The following is a 20,067-nucleotide window of genomic DNA, read 5'->3' on the forward strand; positions in this document are numbered from 1 at the left end:
TCAACATATCTTCTGGGAACGGCAGCAAAAAGTACAGATTTGCAGATGCACAATCAAATGGGAATACTGCCCACTGAATACAAATATTCTGCTTTGTCTGCTCTGTTTACATTAAAAAAAAACCCAGCCTCACAGAGTAAACATTACAGTGGCTGAGTTTTGATCACACCATGTGATCCATGTACAGGTTATGCTTGAGGAAAGGATGTTTATCACGTTGTGATGTAATAAAGCAATATCCAATGTCTAAAGAGCGATGCTCTTGCCTTATATGCCTCCTCAATTCATACATGCATCATGCAGAATCATGCATCAGAGATAGGGTCACAGAGAAATTTTATGGGGGCAACATTATTTATTTGTTCATTTACCATGAAATCTAGAGTATTATGTTAAAACCTATGGGATACAGCAACTCCACTGGAAACAATTACCGCTGCATGATATGTGATATGCATTATATTTAGTTAATATAATTATTTGCTCCTGAGCATCACCAAGGAGAGACAGAATGATCCCTGCATGAAAGAATTTATGGTACAACAGCTACTTTCTACAATTCTCAGGCACATAAAGTTCCCACTGAGACCTATGTCTGGTAATGTTCTGTGTAGTTAGGATGCACTTAGGGATTCAACACAGGTTTATTACAGGCTGTAATTCTAGGAGTAAGAGTTCTTTTGTGAAGTCTTACAGACCCTACAGGTTTATATTACTGAATATTCCTGTGATAAATGGACAGGAGTCTATTTACTCCATAGCTCCTTAAAAGCATGGTTTAAACACAAGAAAAACATAATAATTGCTGTGTTTACACATCCACACACTCCTCTTTGCATCACAGAAGCTGTAGAAAAAACTCAGTTTGTAGAATGAAAAAGGACAACAAAGTGAAAAAAAAAAATATTTAAAACAATGAATAAATAAAGTCAGTGGACTGCAGGAGCTAAGGAAAAAAATGGTGTTTTTCTAAGTTAAATCTGGTCACTCTTACATAGTATTTCACACTGTGAAGATTCACAATAATCAATTACCATCCTGAAGACAAGTAAACAGGTGTACATACTAAATTATAAGAAAGGAAATAATTTTTGCTATTCCACTTTTCAAGCATTTACTTTTACATCAGATGAATCTTGCCTTAGAACAGTTAGTCTGTCAGTGAATGTCATTGTATAGATGAAGGTTAATAGGGATATTCCAAGTACACCACCCTCCGCCCCCCAAATCCTTGGGCATTCGACAATATTTCTTCAGAACAAAAGAAAAAAATTATCTCCAAGCATGAAGACTGCATTCTCTCTTCCCTACCCCCAAGTTTTTTAAAAAAACAAGAGGAAATACGTGATTTCATTACATGTAAAAATCTTCAGCTCCATCCCAGAATTCATTAAGCACTAAGACAAAAAATATTCTTTCCACAATTTCAAATACTAATAAGCTTTCCTTAATTTCTCTGAGATAATATTAATAAAAAATGGAATATAAATGTTAATAAGACAACTGATGTCTCCAAAGCTTTGTTAAACACAATAGCCTGGGAAATTATAATTTATTTTAGATTTGATGAATCTGGTGAACACAAGCACACCAGGGAGAAGTTGCAGTCTTTTACTTGCAAACCACATGGCAATATTTTGAGCCTGCCTCATCCTTTAAAGGCACAGATGCATGTCCTCCTTTATGCGCAGTGAAAATATTTCCCCAAAGCTTTGCTAATCACAAGAAATATTGAAATTACTGATTTAAATGGTCTAAAGGAAGGCTGTCATTGCATAAAGGAGACAGTTCAGCAAGTCTCCTTCCATTATTGTATCTGCCCTGTTACTCCTTCAGGACTGGGCTGCGTGACTCCAGCCAGGGGGTGAGGAGCACACTTGGCACCAGACCCAGAAAAAAAAAAAAGAGAGTCAGGAGAATCCTCCTCATCTCTGAGAAGGGAAAGAAATCTCAGATGGCAGTTTTTCAGCTATTCTTAATTTGTAAGGATACTTTGCTGAGACAGACAAAAATATTTCTTCTTACCCTCCACAAAAGCAGAATCTGAAATCACTGATTCAAAGGATCAGTTTTCCAGAGCCTCTCAGATATACGTTTTTGAGATAACTGTTATGTTTCAGAAGGCTTTTAGCAGATGGAACAGATCTAGTAATAGGGGGAAAAAAAGAACAAAACCAAACCAACCCAGAACCAGGCCCCTTTAATAAGTGGTTACTCTTCCAGCTCTACTTACAGTATGGCTTGGATCTTCTCTTTCCTGCAGTGTGCAAACTGCAGCTGGGACTGGTTTGAGATGGAGTAACGGGAATTATAACCAATTGCAGATTTTAATGGGTGCCACCTGTTTCCAGCTCTAAGGGAGTCAGAAGATACCATATCAGCGCTCCATCTGCATTCGATATTTTTGGGGGTTTGGATGCCTGGCACAGCAATACCTAGCCAAGGATCCTGGCAGCACTATCTTTCCTTCTTCCAAACCCATGGACCATAGCAATCTGTATGAAATTATGAAATGAATGTGGAAATCAGTTATCATCATCATACAGCAAGCTGCTATTTCTACACACTGTAGCATGAAGAAGTAGGGTATTGTGTGAGATTTGGGCCACCAGAAGTCCGGTAAACTTTGGACTTCAGTGAAAATTAGAAACTAATGTCTCTGCCTGTCCTTGTGTCCATAAGCATCTGAATGCTGGACTCCAGATTTCCCTGCATCCCTAAACAGAGATGTCTCCATTCACTGTGAAAGAAAAGGAGATCCAAACAGATAGATGTTTTAGTTTAGCCTAATAATCATCAAAATTCAGAGATAAAGTAGGGAGGCAGGTGAATAAACCCTTGGAAAGTTCTGATCCGTTGGGCATGCTTAGACCAAATTTAGCAAACATTGTCAATGCAGTACTCAAGACAAAGCACATCTCAACACATATTACCTTTTTTCAGTTTTTCTTAGGAAACTCCTTACTTTTAAATTGAGTGAACAGGCTGAGGTTCTATGGCTGGAAACATGACTTTTTCTCCTCTCATCAAAACACCCCCAAATACAGCCTACAGCAACAGACCCTCTTGCTTCCTCTCACTCTTGAACTCTTTCCTGCACAGCTTCAAAAGGAGGGGCAGAGGTTGACCACCTCACAGCCAAGTCTATAAAGTGGTAAATGGAGTCCTCTCTCTGGAGAACAGGTCCTTTTCATGCTGACAAATGAACTACATGAAGTTTCTGCTTCTGTGTAGCTGCATTAAACACCAGGATACCTGTAAAGGTTGTTTCTCTCTACATTTCCTTTTATTTATGCTACAAGGAGCTTCAAATGCCTAAAACTAGCTCCAAAATTTTCTTCCTAAGGAAATAGAAGTCAGGGAAGAGTCTTTCTGCTAATTTTCCACTGAAACAGTTGTGGTGATTGTCTCTTGAACATCACAATTTCATTTCTGCATGTTATGGGCATGACACATGCTGGTCCAAGCCCAAAGAAATGTGGCTGGCACCAAATCAATTCACTGTCCTTTAACCAGATATGATTTGTTTCTCCAAAGAGAAGTATTTACTTAAAGTAATAATGCATCAATGCATATGCATCCATGAAGGTGTGTATTCAAGGCAAAACCAAAGTTAGTTAATCCATCTCACAGGAGCTGCATCTATAGCAACTAGGGATAGCAAATCTGAATTAACAGCCAAAAGCTTCAGCTCATGAGTATGGTGCCAAGGTATGAACCACAGGTGATTCCACAGGGTTTTCAAAGCTAATGTATGGAAGAAAGGTTATAGACTGGGAGGTAGGGGGATTTGAAAGATACTGAGAGACCCATATGGAATTTTGCTGAGTCCTGCTCAGAAAGGCAGTGCCAACATTTTATGTCAAAATTATAGAGAACGAAATAGATTTGGGGCCATGATGAAGGAACATGATTGATGAGCACAAATATGAGAAGCTAGAATAATATGGTGAGGTCAGTGGAAGTCTTTGCAATGACTCCAGCGAGGCCAGGATCTTTTAGCAGCCATACACTTGTGTCCACCCCAGTGCAAATCACCAGTTATTTATTTTTACCTACTTTTAAAGCCTCAGCTTATAAGAAAAAAATGCCACTATTCTAAAAATAGAGAGAAGATAAAACAACTAAAAAAAATACAATGCAGAAAAATACACCAAATTAATTCCAGGTGAAGGTAATGCCTTATTTGATATTTGACAAGAAAATTAATCATTATTAGGCAGAGAAAAAAATAAAAGATGCTGAAGACCTTGGGATTCAAACAATGAAATACAATCGAAAGAAGGAACACACAGAAGAAATCAGAAGAGAGCTGTGTGAAACTATTAAAAGCATAATCATACCTACAACACTAGTGTATATAAACTCTGATCAAGAGCTCTACCTTTTCATCATCGTACAGAAACTGCAATCCTATCCCAGTAGTTTGTCATCTAACTAGACAAAGCAAAAGGAGAAAGGAATTAAAATTTTATCTTCATCTTGAAAATGGAAAACTCTCTAGAATTTCTTCAGTTTTGACCCTGATGACACATGAACTCTGCGGAGAAGCTGAGTTTTAACACCTTTGACATTCCTTACTTTTTCACAAAGCCTTCCTCCTTCTCAGACACATGTTAAGAGTAAGAGTAATTGTAGAAACCATGAATTATAGAAATGGAAGGGACAACAAAAGGATCACTGAATATTTTTATTAGGTGTACGTCTTCCACAAAAGCTCATTGCCATTCAAAACTTGTTTCTAATTTGTAACCTGAATCTTCTATACTTTCTTCAGTTCAAGTGCATTAGTTCTTGTTTGCTGCTGTCAGACCAGGAAAAAAGCTCGTTTCCTTCTTCCCTCCAGTAGAAGGAGTTTTATGTATTTGAAGTCTATTGCCTATTCCTGTTAGTCTTTTCTTCTGTAGACTAAACAATCCCTATTCATTCAACTTTTCATTATACCATCTAGTTTGGTATTTGCTGGTCTCTGGACATTCTTCTGGTGTATCCCCTTCCTGCTTGTAGAACAGAGCACAAAACTGAATGAAGTACTTAAGCTAAGGCCATCCAAGTGCATCTCCGGGCAACAAACAAAACCACTCCACTCTCTTTCATAATGGAGAAAGCTGCAAAATATTCTTGCTCTTAAAGAAAGTTAGGAAACAAACTGATGTTTGAAGGTCAGCTTTTCTTCCTCACCTTGCCTGCCTTTGGCACAGGTCAAAGAGGAACTTGCAATGAACTAGGTTTAAAGCCAGTCCCTGCAGTTTCACTAAGAGGTAAAGCTCACTACATTGGAGAGTCACCATCCCAACGCAGCCACATTCCTTCCAGTACCTGGAAGAGCTGCACACTAGTCCTCTGTGCTGTGTAAAGGTGCCGGCGCTTTGGAGTTGATCTTGGATCTCTACAATACACTTCTGTTTAGAAACTTTAGTAACCCAAAGCTGATGGAGAGAGATGGAAGTGAACAAGAGGCAAAATCTTGTGCTGGTTTCAGGGAGAAGTTGGAACATTCAATCATATGACTTTAATGTCACTGGTAACTCCAAACCTCATTTGTCATATGTTAAATATTGCTCATTTTCAAGAAACAAAGCAACATTAATGGACTAACACAACTCCAGAGTTCTTAGTCAGAATCTATTAGCACACGTTCCTGCCCTCCTAAGAGGGTATGCATGGAAAAAAATTGATATGTTTTATTTCACTAAAGTTTCATTATGTTTCAAAATTGTTCAGCAATGAAATGCAGAGATCCTGTGTAACCTATGTAGAATCTCTGAGTATCCACCCTAGAATCACGGACAAGAGGCCTATGGAGGTTATCTGACCCAACCAAAGTAGGGTTAATTTGGATGAGGTTGCTCAAGGGATCACCTAGCTAATTCTTTTGGGTATCTCTAAGGACTGGGACTCCACAACCCCTTTCACTTTTACAAAATTATTCCTGTTGTTTCAAAGAGTCTTGCTGGCTCAAATATTGCTCAATATCCACAGCAGAATCTGAAAACAACCCTAGTATATTACAGCCAGTGTCCTGGTCTGCAGCTTGTGTCTCTGTAAATAACAATTTCACCTTTACTTTTAAGGGCCAGATAATGAACTCCCTGTAACCACAGTAGATGTTTCAGTGCAGTCACAGAATCACAGAATTGTATGGGTTGGAAGGGACCCCTGGATATTATCTAGTCCTAACCCCTATCAAGGCAGAGTCACCAGGAACAGGTGACAGAGGAACATATCAAAGTGGCTTTTGAATGTTTCCAGGGAGGGAGACTTCACAACATCCCTGGGGAGCCTGTTCCAGTGCTCTGCCACCCTCAATGTAAAGAAGTTCTTCGTCATCTTAAGGTGGAACTTCTTGGTTTAGTTTATGGCCATTAGTCCTTGTCCTGTTTCTGGGCACCATTGAAAAGAGTCTGGAACCATCCTCTTGGCACCCGCCTTCAAGATATTTATATGTATTGATGAGATCCCCTCTCAGTCTTCTCTTCTCTAGACTAAACAGGCCCACAGTCAGTGGATCTCTTCTGGTGAGCATCTGGCTGTTAACAACAACTAAACAGGCACACCTTGGCTCCTAATGGTTAAAAGGAAAGAATAAGATGTAAGATGTAGCATATGGAAAAATCCAAATAATTAGTAAACCAGTTATTTGCATTGTCATTTTAGAGATACTGAAAAGATGGCAAGGAAAGGATCAAAGAAAAGCCAGCTGAACGTAACTAGACTACAAAACCAGTAATCTTAGAGAAGTACCAAAATTCATAATTCAAATAATTCCAGAAATTGTACCAACTTTACTAGACTCTTTTTTCTAAGTTCCTCTATATTCATTGGAAGCAATCCTGATTGTTATCCCACTCCATACAGCAATTTTCATCAGCAAAGCTCAAAATATATTCTAAAAAGTGGTCATTAGCATGAGAGTTCCTTGACCAAATTCCACCAAGATCAATGAAAAGCACCTCTACTGATGTCTCCCTGCTAACTAGCAAGGGATCTGTTGTATGTAGCATCTGGAGGGTGTTAAATAGACACCAATTGGCCAAGCACTAGAAAACTTTCAGTTTGCAATATAATCTGGCTGTCAATGGAACAATATATTACAGCTCAGTGAACATCAAAATAAGACCAACAGCAGAAGAACTTTAAAATTAAGGTTAATAGATATCTCCATTTTTCACTGTTGTCGTTCTATTGGTATACAAATATTCGATATCCTAAACACTGGGGAAAAGAACAAGGCCATGTCCTTCATTTAAGTATGAACTGGATCATACTTCCAAAGGTTTTGTTAGCTTTGGATTCCATACATTTGTAAGACAGCCTTGTTTTGACCCAGGAAAAACTGTATAGTGTTCACTAAATGTGACAGGAAGGGTCCATAGTCCCTTTAAGGTAGAGGGGGCATCCCAGTTATCAGAGGTCTCTAGTATCATCTGGTGTTTTGAATAGTTACAGAGCTCAGCACCAGCCTCAGCTGTGCACAACTCCAGGCTTTTCTGCAACTTTTACTCTCTAAGCACTGCTCTCTGCTCTGCAGCAAACTTTACAGGCAATAAATGGCTACATTTTCCATTACGGAGGATTTGGTTCATAATTTAGAGATTTAACCAGAAAGGCAGAAAAATATAAGGGGAAACTGTTGGGAGATAAAAAAAAAAAAAAGTAGAGTGATCAGTTCATTGAACCAGCCTCACTCAATATCCAGGCAGAGCTCTAGAAGAAAAGGTATTATTCTTAGTTAATGGTCATCTCTTCCTGATCCTAGTTAATACTATTTTCTCATGTTCACACACCGAGCAAAAAGCAAACGCTTGTGTGGATAACTAGGATAAACAGGGATCATGGATTTCTGTGTAACACTAACTGCTTTCGTCAATTAGCAAAAAAAATTATTTTACAGTAATCATTCTGAGGAGAAGGGTGTATGAAATTAAGCTGATACATTAATTTTTGGTTTGGGGTGCTTCTTTTTTTCCCCATTTTTTCCCCTTCTGTGTGAAAGAAGATACCTAAATATCCTGAGTACTTTCAGCATTTTCAAATACTCTGCACAAATATAAAGTTTTGAAACAGAAAATTTCTAAAAGATAGGTCTGCATGTATGCATAAGACTATTGTGTTTGAGACTAATGTGTTAACTGGCATAAACAAAGATGGCTGGAAAATATATTTATTAAGGTGATTTAAAAAAAAAAAAAACAAACACAAACAAACAAAAACAAACCCAATCACATTTTAAAGAAAAAGCTTTATTATAAAATTAATCTAGAGTTGCAATTTTATTTTTACCACAGTGGTATAGAAATGTGAAACGTTTCCATCTTCCCAGGTTTGGGTTTTTTCTTCACCAAGCACTGCAGAGCTAAAGCAATACTTTTGTCCTTACCTGCTGTAAATCTCTGTCTCTAACAAAGTAGTTCAAAATACAAATATATGGCTCAAAGCCTAAATGGCTCTTGTGGGTTTAAACACAGCTTACAGATAGGTCAGCCCTCTGTATGCAGCAATGGGTAACAAAACAAATGATGGAAGGAAACAAAACAGTGAAAATAGTGTTTTCAAGGAAGCACAATTTCTCTGGTTTTCTATTTTGCTTGCTACACCAGGCTGTGTATTCATGCCATCAACCTGTAGTCAGTTCTCTGGACACTATAGGGAGAAGAACAAACCCCATTTTATTTCTAGATTTTCCCAGTCTACTTGAACATTAACATAAGCATCTCTTGACTGTGTTATAGCCCAAGAACCAGTCTGAACCCTACTGCTCTATGTGTTTACTTAGAAAATATTCACCTCCTTGTTCTTCACAGCTTTCAGTAACCCTAGGAAGGTGCAGTGAAAACCTGCTGTATGTTCTTCCTTGGCTCTGAACATGAATTCTCTCTGGCCCTGTTAATTTTGATATTTTGTGTTTACCTCCACAAACAGTACAATCACTACATTTTACAAACTCATGAAAACCAAGCTGACTGCCTGCCATTGTTCATCAGCTCAGTAGTGACTAGGAACGGAATAAGACAACGCACATTCCGACACTGTTTGTAGAAACCTATTTTCGATTTGCACATGCAAGTATCCACACTGGTTTTGACATTGTCCAGTCCAACAAAGGCAACAACACTATGTGATCTCTGTGACAAGTAACCCCTCTAATGAAGCAGAAGCAACAAATCTGTCCTATCAAGAAAACCAGATTTGTTTGATGCAGCTATGACATCATGTCTGTAATCATTTTCTATCATCGGCCTAAGTGAATAAGTTCAAAGGATGAGCACTGTTCAAGGAAATGGCTTTCTTCTTTTTGATATTTTTGAGGCAGAGAAGTGAGACAAGTTTTGCTGGACAGATTAATCCTACCTGGTGCATTATTTGTAGTAGTTTAGTGCTACTAGTTTTCTAATTAAATAGGTAGAATCTCAACTTGTTTGTGGTCTTCTGGCATCTAGTTAGTAATCAGTATTTCACAGAATCATAGAAATACTTGGGTTGGAAAAGACCTGTAAGTTCATCAAGTCCAATAATAAATTTGATTCCTCTACAAATGTAACTATTTTTAAAATCTATTTTCTTTTCTTATAGCACATTTTAAAAGCATACCTGTTTTTATTTCTTCAGAGGCAGAGGAATAACTCAAGAGTTTTCTTCAGGCATATTGCAGAAGCCTCTCCTTCAGCTCTTCTGAGCTTCCACATTCGTCAAAAAGCATTAAAGCCTCAATCAAGCAGACTCAAACAATAACCAGATGACTGGATAAAAAACTGCATTTGTCTAGTTCACAGAACATGGATCTTCACAGGATACACCATCTTGGAATTTTTTATCATTGCAGACAGTTTGGAGGAGCTACTCCCGACTTACACCACAGTAAGCGAGATCAGAACCAGGCCTTTTCTTCCAAGTTATTTTACTATTGAAGTACTGGTTGATTCAAAATCTTCGTTTGCGAAGCCTAGCCATGACTGGTTGATTCAGGGGTAAATTTTTTAAAATATATTCTTTTAAGTAATAGGGAGTGAAAGGAATTCCCTGAGCACATGCACGCTTTTGAAGAGTGGCGCATGCTCCTTAAGGGGGAAGATCTGTACGTATCTGTGCCATCGACGGCGATACCACATTTTGAATCAGCCCCCCTTTTCCCCTTAATTGTTCTGTCAACCTCTTTGGGATCTCATCTACCTTCCTTATTACAGCCTTCAGAGGGAGGGCTCCTACCACACTGAGAGTCAAGAGCAGATCATGTCCCTCATTTAGACCCAACACATCTTTCCACAGCCCACTAATTGCATGGCAGCTCAGGCTCATTTGTCTTCCTGGATCGTTAAAATTCATCACCATGCTCTGCGAGCTCTCACTCCTGCCCTTGGATGGGCAGCTGTAGATTATTTAGCCAGACCAATCCCTAATGTTTTTAACTAGGAACTGACCCCAGCACCTGAGCACCTGCTGGGTCCTTAGTCTCTGTCATGTTAAAAGAGCGCACAGAAGGACTCAAGCCATCAAAAGCATCCTGCTGCATTACATTAAATATTGATAAAAAATATGCAAATTGTTTATTGATCTTCTCCAGGAAGGGCTGAGATAATGAGAGAGGGACTGTTTGAGATGATGCTTGGGATTTTTAACTTTTTTTTTTACATTAGACTGTTGTTGATAGCTGAAGTTAATGAGGTCTTTCGGTTCACTCAGTATTTCAGACCTTACCACTAGTTTGAAGACAAAAGAGATCAATGCATCTTTATTGTGCATCAGTGCCAGCAGTGCCCTGCAAAGGGCAGGAGTATTTGTACAGGTGCAGTGCCACCACTCCTTAATAACTTTACCTGTACTGCTCTGGTTAATATTATACTACTCTAAATTGTCTTATCCTGCCCTGTATTTGTTTTCCAAGGCTGATATATATCAGAAGTCGATGCTCACACTGTCTCAAACTTATTAGCAGTTCAGTATATAATTAATACCCAGAGACCAGTTGTTTTTCCATTCCCCTTTGCTCAGAGCATTAACTGCATCACATATGCTTCCTACCCTTTGTGTGATTGACATGTGACAGCTTTTAGCTGTCTTTCTGTTCCTTCATCCTCATGCTGGAAATTTCTTCACATTCACATCCTTGGCTTTTTTTTTTTTTTCTTTCTTTCTCTTCTACCTCTTCCTCAAATTTTTGGGTGCTTTCTGATGCCCCAGGGGAGTAAGCAACTATAAATCCAAAGCAGCTGAGCCAGGGCAGTGTTGCCCCCACACTGACCATCCATTTCAAAGCAAAAATCTGTCACACCTGGTTTACCTGCAGGTCATTGGTTCTGCATCTCCATCAAGCCTAATTCCAGACAGAAACACTAAGGATGTGGCCACAAGAAGTCTCTCTCTCTGCAATGGGGCCCCCATTAACAAATTCCTGGAGTGCCTGCATTTTGTCTAGGAAACAACAACAGACAGGTCATGAGGGTTTGCCAAGGCAGAGTCAAGGCTGCAGTGACTGTCATTGCAGTCTGGCACTGATTTGAAAAAGAGCCTCCCTTCCCAAAGAAGCCAAAGAATAAGCTTCACATTCTTACCATAATTGTTTAAATTTTCTTAGGATTTGGATGAGCCCATCAGTAGTGTGTTAGGAGCTCCACAAAACCACATTAAGATGCACCTTTGCCCCCAAAGTTTACTGTTCTTAGATGAACAGAGCAGATATGATGTGATCTGAATATGAAAGAGTGACTCTTTGGTAGCAGGAGATCTCAGGTTTCTCCGTTGCTGCAAATTGCAACTGGTTAGTGGCAAGACTGCAGAGTACAACCCAAATCTCATGGGTTCCAGTCTGCTGCTGTTGTTCCTGGGCCACCGGTGTCCCTTGGGCAGTTATGCAGGTGCCTGCAACACAGAATGCCAACCTGAGCTATACTTCCAAATCAACAGTCTACTTAGTTAATGTAACCAAGTGGTTTTGTCACAGAAAAGTGTGTCCCACGAAAGATATTTCCAACACAAGCAGACAAAAAGAAATGGAGGTGGATAAATACTGTAAGAAAAACATCAAATAGAGGATAACACCTAGGGATGAGGCACTCGAATGGGATGGCCAGATAAAGTCTTGGATCTGTCATGCCAAAATTCAGAGCAGTTTAAGAGCAGGAATCCAAAATTTTGTGGTAGCTCAATCTACGGGCCTAATCCTGAGTGTACTTGTGTTCTCAGTACTTCTGCCATATTACACATCTTTACAAACACTACTAACTCTTCTGACAAACTGAAATGGGAAAACAGAGATCTGAACACCTTTGTAGTTTGTTCAGATCTTCTAAGGGTTTGGATATAGAAAATATTAACTATAAAGTCTAAAGTGTGCTATTTCTAGAAACAGCTGCATACCAGGAAAAAAAATACAAGAGCATCTAATTCATCAACTGAATATCTTTGTAGATTTTTTTTATCATTCTACATCAGCTAAGACTATGGGAGAAAAGCTATGTTTTCTCAGGGGAAAATACTTCAGTGAGAGGCTGAAAAAGTTAGTTTGCCAGAGCAAATCAGAAAAACATAAATAAACAATTATTCAAAATTGGATGAAAGTGATTGATGGGCTGTACTTCCCTGTGTACAATTTCAAGACTGATGCTATACTATTGTGTATGTCAGGGTACAACAGACCTGAATTATTAATTGCTCTATGATTCCCATTCTCTGAATTATACACTCCCTCAGTGCTTCTCTGAATGTATATTCTGCACATGTAAACAAGAGCAAAAGCAGCTTGCATTCCCAGATAAACAGAAGCACTTTTAGGTTTGACAGTTTTTTGCTGTCCCCACCAACAGAAAGAACCAACCAATTTAAAGCTGCTAAGCAGCAGGGAAAACATTTTTTCCCCATCTCTTTCACACCAGAGTATTTAATTATGAATTTATTCAAACAAAAATTTCAGAGCTCTCACTGCTCCAACAGTCTCTTGCCCGAGGTGCTTTCAATCCCACAACTGCAGAAGAAAGTGGGCGGAGTAGAGCCCCAGCATTTCAGATAATCAGCTTTGAAAGCATGTTACAGCCTGTTTAGTTGCGTGGACCTATTCATTTTCTATGTTTCAAACAGGAGTCATTTGCTTGAACGCTGTTTTGGGGGGGGTTGTTTGTTTTTTTAAAATGACCACTTATTCAGAGAAATGAAAACATATGAAAATAAGAACAAAAGCTAAATGCAAGCAAGAGGCAACAGAAGAAATCTGTTAAATGTGACCAAGAAAATCGTATTTCTTTTGTCTCTATTGGCTGTATCGAAACTGAAAACACAGACAAAGGACCTCTCAGTTACACTTCTGTAGACTAAGAATAAAGTCACTGAAGTCACAGGATCTTAATTTGTGAGTGAATGCAGAAAAAGCCCAAAGTATCTTTGTCTTTCTTTACCATACTAAATGTATTTGCAGATCAAAACTCTGATTCCTATTTAAAAAAAGGCTACTGTAAACATTTCTGAAGATGCAAACAGACCTCAAGGTAGGAACAAACTATATTTACCTCTACCAAATGACCACATTAAACAGTGAGAATGGCCTGAAGTGACCTTCATGTCAATAGAAATCAGATCTTAAGTTCCAAAAGCAGAAGAATGCAATGACCACACTAATAGTTTGCAATAACCAATTTGTAAAAGCAGATGATTTAAAAAAACGTCTTCCAGACAATCTTCCAGGTTGTAGTTCAGCTTTACAGCAGGTTTAGATTTTTCAGGGGATGGTCGTGCAACAGGCTCTACAGGATTTAAGGAGCACATCAACTTCATTTCCTTCACTTCTACATCTTTATGGGCAGCGGTAACTTCATTGAAAAAGGGATTTCATCATAGAATCATAGAATATACTGAGTTGGAAGGGACCCACTAGGATCATCGAGTCCAGCTCATGGCCCTGCACAGTACAACACAAGAATCCCACTAGGGGCCTGAGAGCATTTCATCCCAGATTGAAACAAAGCCCTCAAACCTAGAAAATGGACAAGCCCTGAATTTGTAATCTAAATCAGGCAGTTCCACCAGGTGCCTAAGTGCCACCAACTCCAGCAATGGTGCAAGCACTTCTCTGGCAACGCAAGCCACAGACTTGATGAGCCCCAAACTATCTCCGTGGTTGGCAGTCACTCCAGAAGCACCTCACCAGAGGTCCTGCAACCAATGGGAACTTCTGCTCTGAGATGGTGTCCAGCGATGCTGTGTGAATCCTAGGAAACACAACTGATACCAATCTGCCCAAAAAGCTGATAAGATCTAGGAACTTGGGAAATTCCTGGAGATTTAGTGATTTCTTAACTAGAAAAAAGGCATCCTAGCTTCACCAGGAGCTACAGGGTCAGCAGCTATCAGTCTGGGCTTTCAGGTTCCCAACTCTTTTAGGACTCTGTCACTGGGACAGAGATGATCTGCTACCAGGTAAGTATGGTAACTAAGGAGCTGGTTTATACAGTTTTCATGGCACCTGCTGGGCAGGCATACCAGTAGGAAAAGTCATCAAAAGTCTTCCTGTACTCCTCCATTTCCATAGATTATTTTAGATTTAACAAACAGGATTTTTCTAGGAGGAAAGGATTCTCTTGAAAAAACACCAAACTGAGCCCAAATTCCACCCCCTTAAGACAACACAGCCATCTTCCACAAACACACAGGGTCAGATACACCTGAAAACAGGAAGAAATGCTACTGAAAAGGTATTCCCACACAGGATTCCCACACTGCTAGAGAATTAGTGAGAAAACAAACAATATCTGACAGATATTAATCACATCACTTAATACACAAGCACCAGGTTTGCTGGAGAAGAGAAGGGAGAGAAATTGATACAGAATAAAATTGTTTTCAACTATGTTTTTCACATAAGAAAACCCTCTAGAATGTCTCCATATTTTTTTAATAATTATTAGTAATTCTTTCATTAATGAATTGTAAGTTAATATTCTGAAATCAACCATTCAGAAAGCAAAAATAAAGGTATGTTCAGGAACAACAAAATGCTGCTTAAAAAGAGCGGTAACAACACACCTGCAATCTGCTTTGGAAATTTACCTAAAGACTACAATTAAAGCTGTTGGGAACAGAGCAGAGCACAGCCAGCATCATCTTTAGTAGCAGACAGCAATTCCGTATCAAATGCTTTCTCATCTCACCCTAGCAGCCAACAAGGAACATCACTGATGTCAACCCATACCCAGAGGCTGTGTTTGGGTTACCAAGAAGGATGTCAGAAGCCACAGCACAGGATCTGTCACCCATCAGCCCCCAAAAAGCAGAAGATGCTTCACAGTTATTTTTTCAACACTCCAGTCTAAACAACTTAGCACAAATTAAAAAAAACAAACCAACAGCTTATTGTGTGAACATTCTTCCCTGCAAAGAGACCTTTCTTGACTCCCTTGCTGAGCCCCAGCCCATCTGTTTGGTTTTGTATTTGCAGGTAAGCATGGCAACAGCCAAAGTGAGGTCACTGAAGAAATGTTTAGGTTAATATAATCATTTCATCTCTTTGAAACACAGCATGTCTTGCCAGCAAGGCCACACAGCAAAGAGGCAAAGTATTTGTTTAAGAGCAAGGAACCTTGCTCCTCTCTTCATTTCCGCTTGTTTAGCCCTAACATATCTCAGCTGATTTCTCTGGCATTGTCTGAAGGAGCCTGGTGATGCCAAGATCCAATAAAATCTGTATCATTTTTACTGGTGATTGAAGAAACGTGCACACAGGGGACAGAAAGCTCTATCCCCTCCCCAAACACAGCTGCCAACAGGAAGGAGCACCTAGCTGATCCAATCCTTGACCTCCAAGAGCTCCAGATCAGCATCAGTTATTACCTATGACCTGATTATAATATCCATGGTCACAAAGATAGCTACCTCGGTCTCTAGCACCCACACTGCACCAGAAGATGATACTGCAGCACTGACAGGCAACGCTTTCTGGGTATCACCCACTGCTCTGGGGCAGCCTTGTGCTTGCAGGTACTCTGCCACCCCACAGCCTGCAAGAAAACAATGGATCCTACTCTTCTTACTCACCCTCATCCCTGGAAATGTCCAAGGCCACATTGGGTGTGTCTTTGAACAACCTGGTCTAGTGGAAGCTGTCCCTGCCCTGTAGCTGGGGGGCTGGAATGAGAAGATCTTTAAGGCCCCTTCCTACCTAAACTGTTCTGTTGTTCTGTGATTCTGCTTGTGTCTCTCCTGTACCCTCTGTCTGAGAGAAACACATATACATTTAACACTTGTATCCCAGTATTGGTGGGCAGTTTCAGCACTCACAACAATGGAAGTAATGTACACAATCTTCATTGTACAGTCTAGAAGAAACATATGTTATTTATTGACTGGAAAAGAGAAAACTGAAGCATAGCAGCCCTCTTAATACTGCAAGGACCTGATTCAATATCCACTGAAGTTTTGTTCATTGTCTTCAATAAGCTTTAATAAGCCAAGTTCATAAAATTACTTCTTTACTAAATCAATTACAGAACTACAAGCTATTTTGCAATAGGACTGATAGTGCTGTTTACTCAGGATACACAATTGCTGCTAACCACTTTCTTTTTCTCTCTTCCTCCTCTTCTGTTATTTTTGTATTTGTTTTCAATAGATATTCTTGCTGCCTGTAACTCTGGAATTCAACAAGTGAGAACACTAATTATATATTATATATGGATACCAAGATTTTAATGATAAACATAAAAACACTCTCGATTTAATAAAAAGCAGATGAGCCTTAATTTGAAAAAAAGTATATGAATCACATTAAATATCAAATCTTGATACAAACATCCCCTTTATTACAGCCTCTGATAAAATCACCTGTGATTTTCAGTGGCATCCCAATTTAGGTCTAATGATCAACCTGACAACCACACAAGAGAGGAAAATCAGGATCTGTACTGGAAATTCAAGATGACACTTTGACCTTAACTCATGCCGTGGTGCTTTTTCAAAGGGAGGGGAAGGAGTATCTTTCTTTCCAACCACATGAGTTCATTCAGAATTGTCATTCCATATTTTTTGTCCTTCTTTGCATAGTTTTATTAAATACTGCTTAAATATGTTTCAATGTGTTAAATATTTAAAAAGGGGAGATTCCTTGCATTAGGTTGAGTGCAATCAAAAGGCAGAATGCAATCAAAATTATTCCATTTCATGGAGAGAATGCTTTTATCCATACAAAGTCTGCAAAGACTTGTTTTATAGTGGAAGTGCTTGTTTTATAGAAGGCAGTGCTTTTAAGGAAAAAGAAATTAAAAAAAAAATAATTAAAAAAAAACCAGCTTGTGTTGCCTGTTGTTTTATCTCCAGTGTTCCTTAAAATAACAGATAATGTCTTTTTTAAATGCTCAATATCCTTCAGAAACTAAGCTTGCCAATATGGAAAACAAAACACGAGCTCCTAATCTTGCAAGATCTAGAGATCTTGAATATATGTTTTATTTTGGCATTGCCATGAGTTGCTTAAATGCATAATGGTGTTGAGATTGTTTGTCTGATTTTAATGTAGGTAATGTACTTGAAGTTCACTGATCCAAAAGAAAATTTCCCAGCAGGCCATACTTGACAAGCAGGTGTCACTCAATCATGCACGTTTTCACCTCCCCAAGAGGACAGATGGTCCCAGCCTACTTAGCAATTCCATCCTCTGTTGGCAGCCCCTCTCCAATGCAGTGCCATAATAAAGATGCTCTGAGATTCGTGTTAATCTGTGGTCTTTGGGGTAAACTGTAAACAAAGTGTGTAGAGTTATCGTTTCTCATTATGAGCTGGACCTCTTATCTTCTCCTCTGTCTATAGCATATAGCTATCTTTAATAGCCTTTACCCTTGGACTCAGCTTTCATGGAGATTAGTTCCTATCATTTTAAGCACCACAGAATTACTTTGTCTGCAGAGACTTGACCTAATCTGTTTGAGGCTTTTACTATAAAGACAGTAAGACAGCCTTTTTTGTCCAAATTAGGAGAACAATGGTTTAAATTGGCAATAGCTCCTGTTGCGGCATCTTATGCATATACATGTATTATACTTGCTGATTTCCTGCTTTGAGGTAGAAGAGGAATTGTTATTCTCCTCACTTCCATTCAGAAACAAGTACAGCCAGGACTAGGAGGGGAGAGAATAAAAAAAATCCGTACATCTGAACACCATGTTGAGGGGGGTTATTTGTCAATTCTTTTTTCACTGCTGTGATACATTTCCACTGCATCCAATTTCCCCTGTGTAAAATGAAGATTATCTTCTCCTCACAATCTGACAAGAGCAGTAGGGAAAAAAGCAGAGGGAGAGACGGAGAGTGTGCAAGAGTTCCCAGAATCGGGTCTGACGCCTCCTATAATTTGTGCCATTAGGGAATTTTCCAGGACTTCCTACATGCAGAAAGGAAAAAGAAGGTCAAAGTTTCAGAGTCCTCATAACACTACTCAAAACAAAGCCAGAGCTGCTTCCAGCACCAGCACGTTGCACAGAATGAGGTTGGAAAGTTCTAACTTGCTTGGAAAGTAATTAATTAATGAAATTATTCATAAAAATGAATTATCCAAATTCATGCCTCTGTCACAATTTTAAGTCACTTAATCTCACCTTTCAAGTGTTACAGAGATTGCATGAAAAACACTTGGCTTGTTTCAGTACATTGAAGGGGTGCCTATGAAAACATTGACAAAAAAGCACCAAATCAAACCCTAAGCAGATCAGAAGTCTTGTATTAAAGTTTGTCTCAGCTCTGTGGTCAGTAGGACATTTTACACTCCGGTGCCTACCTTAGGAATTGAAAATCTGTGAAAGGCCTTTCTAGCTTAATGTAGCACTGTATTTGCACATAAAAACAGCAACTGAACCAGTGAACCCTTCTCCATGTGAACAAATTACCTGGTTATTATCTGTATTACAGCAGAGTCCAGGGGCTTTAGGAGAGGTTGGGGATTCAAGAGGCTCAATGGTGCCCTGAGTATCACACCAGGCTTGGGGCACATTGACACAGGTACATCCAGTTCTGCCTGTCCACTAGGGCATAGCCCAGATCAGATCATGAAGCTGTGCAGGCCCCTGAATTCCCATGCTAAAATATCCTGCTTTCCCAGACTTGCCCATTAGTCCAGGCTCAGAAATAGCTACGGGGCTGCACAGTCAGAGCTGGCTCACCTTCAGCTAGTGGAAGGGGAGGAGGAAAGGCAGTAAGCTTTACATTTATATGGCTGGCTGTGGAGATGTGCCCTGAGACCGAAGATTTTGAAGTTTCTTTTCTAATTTCACTACTGGTCTCCTTGGTCGCTCAGCAAACTATTGGCAAGTCATTTCACCTCCTGCCCCACAAAGCAGAAATGATGGGGCTCCCTATGGACAAATAACACTCCCTGCCCTGGGATGCTTGTCAAAGGTAAAGTAAGAATAAGAAATAGCACCAGAGTAGTAACAGCCTCTTACCTTTCAGCTCAGTGTTTTGTAGACTACCTGGTAGAACACTTCCCATGTGAACACCCTCAGAGCTGCTGGACCCTCCAGTGCCCATCCACATTGCACACATGGCACAGTGGTCCTGGCTCTCAGGACCTGCAGGGCTATTTCCACAGATTGCTTGAGCATGTGTTCCTTTATCATTTTCCTTCCCTAGAAATGGAGCCTTGCTCCCTTACTGCTTTAAACATCTGAGTCCACAAAGCATCCCTTTATGTCATGAATTCAAGCCATGTGAGCAGCCTATGAATATATTTTGGATAAACCACTTAAGTTTTTCTTCTTCCTAGCATTAGGCGAGCTCATAGGAAATGAGCAGTGAAGGACTTAAAAGCTTATACCACTTTAAGTTGTTGCCAAATATGTCTGTCGTGGAAAGGAAGAAAGTATTATAGGATTATTTCCTGTAAATTCAAACCACTGTCAAAAGAAATATGAACATAAGGATGACTACACTGGGTCAAACCAGAGGTATGCCTGTTTCCAGCAGTATGTATAAGCAGATGCCCAGGTCAGAATAAGAACAAGGTGAGTAGGCGAGACACATCATAGAATCATAGAGTATCCTGAGTTTAAAGGGACTCACAAGTATCATCGAAGTCCAACTTCTAGCCCTGCACAGGAC

This window comes from Corapipo altera, unplaced genomic scaffold (genome assembly GCF_003945725.1).
Source record: "Corapipo altera isolate COAL_440 unplaced genomic scaffold, ASM394572v1 23, whole genome shotgun sequence".
Taxonomy (NCBI): Eukaryota; Metazoa; Chordata; class Aves; order Passeriformes; family Pipridae; genus Corapipo; species Corapipo altera.